At 43.6% G+C, this 6,665-nt stretch overlaps 1 non-coding gene across 1 annotated transcript; it reads right to left on the bottom strand.

The window, feature by feature from the left end:
* Nucleotides 1-3,493: 3,493 nt before the first annotated feature.
* On the bottom strand, nucleotides 3,494-3,566 carry Trnag-ccc (transfer RNA glycine (anticodon CCC)). The gene has a single exon. It is a non-coding gene; the product is annotated as a tRNA-Gly (tRNA).
* Between the last annotated feature and the right edge of the window lie 3,099 nt (nucleotides 3,567-6,665).

Raw genomic sequence — 6,665 nt, forward strand, 5'->3', positions numbered from 1 at the left:
TTTCTGCTGTCCCAATTTTTTTACCCTTGTACATTAAGAGCCTCCTTCTATCCATGACCTCCTTTAATAACCTCAAAATCTGGGAATGGGAGATTTGCTTTGCAGAGGGGGAAAGAGAAGTTCCACAAGGTTGGCACACCGGCCCCAGATCCCAGGCTGCCAGGAAGCAGAGCTGAGCCCTGGATTCAGAATGAATTGGGTCCAGAGCTTAGGCCACTGTGCTGTGTGAAGGAAGAGGAATCAAGTGAACAGCAAAACAGAAGGCAGGGAAAACCGGGAGAAGAGAGAAAGGGGTGAAGGAGACAAGAGGAGAGGGAAGCCGAAGATGGCAGGCGTGGGCATGGAACCCTACTCCTTCTAACACGGTCCAAGAAGAAAGACAAAGAGAAGGGTCAGAGTTTCTCTGGCGACAATTGTCTCTTGCAATTTAGAGGGAAATTTTCTAAAACGGCTGGTTAGGAACTCAGCCACTGTGGATGAAACCCCCAGGACGCTTTCTTCTCTTGCCACCTCATTATCGCTGGGAACAATCTGCATGGCCAGTAATGAGAGGATCTTAATGCTGGCAGTGTCACGGATGGGTAATGGCCCTGCACATGGGGCTGAGGTCACAGGGTCAGGCCCCAGTGCTGTGGGGAGAGCTGCCAGGAATGGCTGACAGTCCCCCTGGACAGACAGTCCATTAGCCCTTACCCCTCAGCGGAGCAGTAATTAGAAGGTGAGGCCCCTCTACAATCCCCGGCCAGCCGATCATCAGAGTAGGGGGGTGCAGTCTCCCTGGGGCCGGTGCTTCCTGCTGCTGGCCCTAACCACCTTATTGTCCTGAAGGCCAGCCTGTAGGATGGGATTTGCCAGGGTTCTGGGTCCTTCCAAACTCTCCTCTTAACAAAAATGCACATAAGTAATTAGGCCGCCGGAGAGCTCAGACACTATGTTTGTGGCAGCATTTAGAATTTCCACTTGGGAGCCTGTTATGGTTAGGATGTGAGTTGTCCCCCAAAAGCTCAGGTGTAAGACAATGCAAGGTTCAGTGAAGAAATGGTTGGGATATGAGAGTATTAACCCAATCAGTGAATTAATCACCTGATGGGATTAACGGAGTGGTAACAGAAGGCAGGTGGGCTGTGGCTGGAGGAGGTGGGGCATTGGCAACTTGGCTTTGCATTATCTAATCTGTATCTGGTGAGTGGAATGGTGCTCTCTGTTTCCTGATCACCATCTGAGCTGCTTCCCTCTGCCACGCTCTTCTGCCATGATGTCCTGCCTCTCCTAGAGCCCCGAGGAGTGGAGCCTGTTGTCTATGAACCGAGACCTCTGAAACCGTGAGCCTTCAAATACACTTTTCCTCCTCTGCAGTTGTTCTCTTTGGGTCTTTTAGTCACAGCAGTATAAAAGCTGACTAAAACAGCCCAAACTGCACAATAGTAAAAAACAAATTTTGGAAGCAGAGTTCCAATCCTAGCAGCTCCCTCTCTCTCTCTCTCTCTCTCTCTCTCTCTCTCTCTCTCTCTCTCTCTCACACACACACACACACACACACACACACACACACAACCATATGCCCTTGGGCTCAACCTTATTTCTGTGAACTCCACTTTCTTCACATGTCATGAAGAATAATACTACCAGCCACATAGGTTTGTTTAAACTTTTATTATTTTCTTATTATTAATAATATTTAGCATTGTGTGTCAGGTTCTGTGTTAATTGCCTTATATAATTATCCCTAATCTCAACTCTACATGTGGTTATTACTCTTATTCCTAATTTATGGAAGTGGAAATAGGCTAAGATTGAGTTGGCACGTATCTGGATTGGGATGTGTGTCTCTGACAAAATTTGTAATCTTGAAAAGAATTAGGCTATGCTGAAATTATGAATTTAACACCCCGAGGAGAGCCTGATACAGAACAGCATGTGTTTAATAATATTGGTTATTTTCTTTTCTCCTTTTCCCTTTAACATATCAGTTAGGATCCAATCAGTTAGGTTCAGTTAGGACCAGAAATCTCTCTAAGTATTTTAGGTACAGGAAATAGACTATAGGAATTGGTTGCATATATGATTCAAGTGCCAAGAAGTCAAAGGGGGATAGTGAGGTAAGCTAGATGTAAGACAGGAAGAAGCCACTCTCACCCCATGGCTGGAGGAACAAAGGGAGACCTACCACCAAATCCCAGAGACCAGGGTTACTTTCTGAGGCCACAACTGCCCAGAAACTTAGAAGAAGGTGCTACTCATCCTGGAGACACAATCCAAAGCCAGGAGAGTCAGGAGTACAAACACTCTGTCCCCACCCCTCCACCAGCCTCCAGCCTTCCACAGAGCTTCATACTGATCATTCTTACTCAAACCTGAGAGCAAGGGAGTTTGGGGAATATTGCTTCCTATAATCTTGGCACAGGACAGAAAAGGGACATGTCATCAGGTAACTGGCACATTGAACAGTTCTGTGATTAAATATGATTACACTATGTTAAATTCTGCCTAGTATTGGGGTCCATGACAGAATAGGGATCCCATTTCACAGATGAGAAAAGTAAAGGTCAGCCAGACATTAAATACTTCTTGAGCTTGCAAGAGGGCATGATTGCTTCTATGGGATTCATGGAAGTGACATTAAGGATGTCATGAGTCATGGACAAGGCAGGTTTTGTCAAATGGCTCAGCTTAGAAGAGCCATGCAAACAGAAGAGAGGAGGACAAATTTCAGTCTGTGTATTGAAAGATTTGGGCTGTATAGTCTCTGAATTTCCTGCCAATTCTTTGTTGTTGCTTTAACTTAGAAATTCTAGTGGAGATTGAAGAGATAAACAATCTAAATTGTTTCCACAATCCCTTAAAGGACCCACTTTCTAATATTACGTCCCCAGACCCTTCTTTACATTGGTTCCATGATATTTGCCCATATATTGATGGAGAAACTGTACCTCGATGGGGGAAATGTTGCTACAAGATCTGCCCAAAGAGATAGGAAATTTGGGTCTTATCTGTCTTCTTTCCACTGGCGTGTTAGTTAGAAACAGCCTCACAGCAGCTATGCCTTCATGTCTTAGCGATCTGTTCCTTCTAGGACGTATCACTGGGAACATTTGATCCATGCATATTTCCATGACACACTCCTTAGTGCTGAATTTGACAAATAAACTGCTACTGGGTTACATACCACATTTCAGCTGCTAGCAGGCAACAGCCTCACTCCTAGAATCTCTACCTCTAGTTTCTCCTGGCTCTAATCCATCACCCCACACTGTGGTAGCTGGAGTGCTAGTTTTGAAATGCAAATCTGATTATAATAATGCCTTCCTCCTCCCCACTTCAAGTCTGTCTCAAGATAAATCTAAGCTCCTTAGAATATCTTGACTCTCGCCTAAGCTCTCAATACCCTCTCCTTGGATTCTGAATTTCAGGTGTGTTAAACTACTGGCCATGCTATTCTAGACTTTCATGCAAATTGTCTGTTTTTTTTTTTTTTTTTTTTTTTTTTTTTTTTTGGCGGTACTGGGGATTGAACCCAGGGTCTTGTGCTTGGGAGGCAAGCACTCTACCAACTGAGCTATATCCCCAGTCCCTTTTTTTCTCATTTTTTTGTTTTGTTTTGTTTTGTTTTACTTTTTAAAATTTGTTCTAATTAGTTATATATGACAGTGGAATGCATTTTGACACATCATACATACATGGAGTATAACTTCTCATTCATCCAGCTGTACATGAGGTAGAGGTATACAGGTTATGTAATCATATATGCACACAGGGTAATAATGTCTGATTTGTTCTACTATCATTCCTAACCCCATACCCTCTCCCCTCACTTCAGTCCCCTCTGTCTGGTCCAAAATACCTCTCTTCTCTCCCACCTCATTGTGAATTAGCATCTGCAAAGAACAGACACTGCACAGAAGAAGAAATACGACTAATTAACAAATATATGAAAAAATGTTCAACTTCTCAGCAATTAGAGAAATGCAAATCAAAACTACACTGAGATTCTATGTGACTCCAGTCAGAATGGTAATCATCAAGAATAGAAGCATCAATAAATGTTGGTGAGGATGTGGGGAAAAAGTTATACTTATACATTGCTGGTGGGAATGCAAATTGGCACAACCACTATGGAAGGCAGTATGGAGACTCCTCAGGAAACTTGGAATGGAACCACCATTTTACACAGTCATCCCACTCCTCGATTAATACCCAAAGGACTTAAAATGAGCACACTACAGTGACTCAGTTGCATCAATGTTTATAGCAGCTCAATTAATAATAGGTAAACTATGGAACAAACTTAGGTACCCTTCAACAGATGAATAAGGAAATTGTGATATATAGGCACAAGGGAATATTACTTAGCCTTAAAGAAGCAAACTTATGGCATTTGCAGGTAAATGGATAGAGCTGGAGAATATCATGCTAAATGAAATAAGCCAATCCCAAAGAACCAAAGGTCACATTTTTTCTCTGATATACATATGCTAATTCACAATAAGGGATGAGGAGAATAGAGGTATTTTAGACTAGACCAAGGGGAGTGAACCATGCAAATAGTCTTTGCAATGAATAGCCTTGCCCAGTTTGGGCTCCTGGTCATATTTATTTCATTCTAAGGGGGTTTCTTCCTACTCCTACCCTGGCTCTGTTTATTGTGTGTGCTTCCAGAGCGCTGAGTATATGAGGTCAGTTAGAACTGTCATTCAGTATTTGTAGTCTTGGGTGCCTGTGATGTCCTTGAAGGGGTGTTATATAGTAGAAGTCCAATAAATGGCAGCTTTGGAGGTTCTGTTGTTGCTTCTGTTCATTTCTATGCTCCTGCTGCCTATAGGAGCATACACAGTCAATAGCAAGTAAATGTTTGTTAATCATCCTAAGAACTGAAGGTTCAAAAGGAGAAGTAAAATTGAACATTTAAAGCCTTCCATTAATTAAATGTGGAACCCTTCAAAGACTGTCCTTGAATCAGACGTGCCTCCAATAGCCCAGGTAGAGCTTGCTTCCAAAATCATTGATGAAAAGTCCAATCATGTTCTTATCAGATGTACTCAAAAGAAGCCAGCTTCTCTTTATGCATGGCCCTGTAATTTGATTGACTTCCCAACACCCTTCAGCCTAACAGCTATCTGTGGCACAACCAAACTGTCCTCAGGGTAGAGCTGAGTTGGCCATGGTGAACAGTATGCAAGGGACCACGATGAATATTTGTGACTTCTGTTATTTATCGACCATCCAAAGTTCGAACCATGGGAGCATTTAAATTTTCTCTGCAGTAGGCCAGGGTGGGGGATGAGTCCTTGTCCACAGATATGCCTGGCCCATGGTCCAGCAGTCAGACCTCGGTGCCACCTTGTGGCACTCTCTCTGGGAGCAGTTAATTGATCAGAGCATTCTTTTCCCTCTAGCCTTGACCCAGCCTCTGAGTCCTCCAGTGCCCAGGCAGCCAGTCCCAATCCTAGCACACTCTGAGTTGTCAGTCCCGGGTATTGTCAAGGGCCTTCTTTGCAGGCAGTGAGGGTGGTGTTTAAGGGCCCACAGTCTGCAGCAGATCTTCTGGCCTAAAGTCTGCATCGTCACACTTGTTAGCTGCGTGATCTTTTGTGCACTACCTTGCCCCTCGATGCTTCAGTTCTGCAACTGCAACATAGGGATCAGGGTAATAGAACCAGCTGGGGTGTTTCAAATGAGTGTGCATAGATGTTGGGGCTCAGAGTCGTGCCTTTGTGCAGTGAGCACTGCCTAAGTCTGGCTCCTACAAATCATTCCACAAACATATGCTGAGAGCCTGCTAGAGTCCAAGTGTTCTAGATGCTATGTAAGGAAACAGAGATGAAAAGATGTCTCTGTCCTCAATAATCTCAGCCTTAGAGACAAGCAAGCAAATCATTGAAATTTAGTTTGGCTGCTGTAATGCACAGACTTGCACAAGATTATGTGAGAGGATAGATGACTAGGGTCCCTGGGTCTGCCCAGCATCATCAGGGAAGGCCAATGCAAAGCACCAAATGCTTTGCAGAGGCGACTGGAACGAACTCTTAAAGCAGGAGTGAAGTTTTACAGAAGAATCAGTAGGAAAGAATATCACAGATAAGCCATAATGCACTTGCAAAGATACAGAGCCATGGACTAGGGTGGCCTCTGTGGGGAACTCTAATAAAATGCACCAGGGTGGTGCATAGGTGTGATACGCCAAGGACAGATGAGGTCAGAGAATCTGGGACATATGTCCTGGACGCAATCTTCAGGAGCTCAGACTCAGTCCTGTGGCACTCAGAGAAAGAAGAGACTCGAGATGATTATTTTCATTGTAGTTCTTAGTTTTTGCAGTACTGGGGTTGAACCCAGGGCTTCACGCATGGTAAGCACTCTACCACTGAGCTGTATGTCCAGTCTGAGATGGGCAGTTTTTATGGACTTTGAGCTGTTGTTTGTTTTTCAGAGAAAGAAAATGAATAAGTGGAAAACTCAACTTTCATGAGTTAGACCTGAGTTTCAATGCATTCAGATAGAGCATTGGGTGATGAGCTAATTCTCTCTGGACATGTGGTATATTTTTAACTCTATGACTCCTCTGACCAAGGTTCTTAATCCAAAGAAAACTCATTTAGCCTGAAGGTTCTGAACCAATTACATAGTTTTATAAGGTCAAAATAAAAGTTGGGAGTCATTTTATCTTC

This window comes from Sciurus carolinensis, chromosome 1, assembly GCF_902686445.1.
Source record: "Sciurus carolinensis chromosome 1, mSciCar1.2, whole genome shotgun sequence".
Classification (NCBI taxonomy): domain Eukaryota; kingdom Metazoa; phylum Chordata; class Mammalia; order Rodentia; family Sciuridae; genus Sciurus; species Sciurus carolinensis.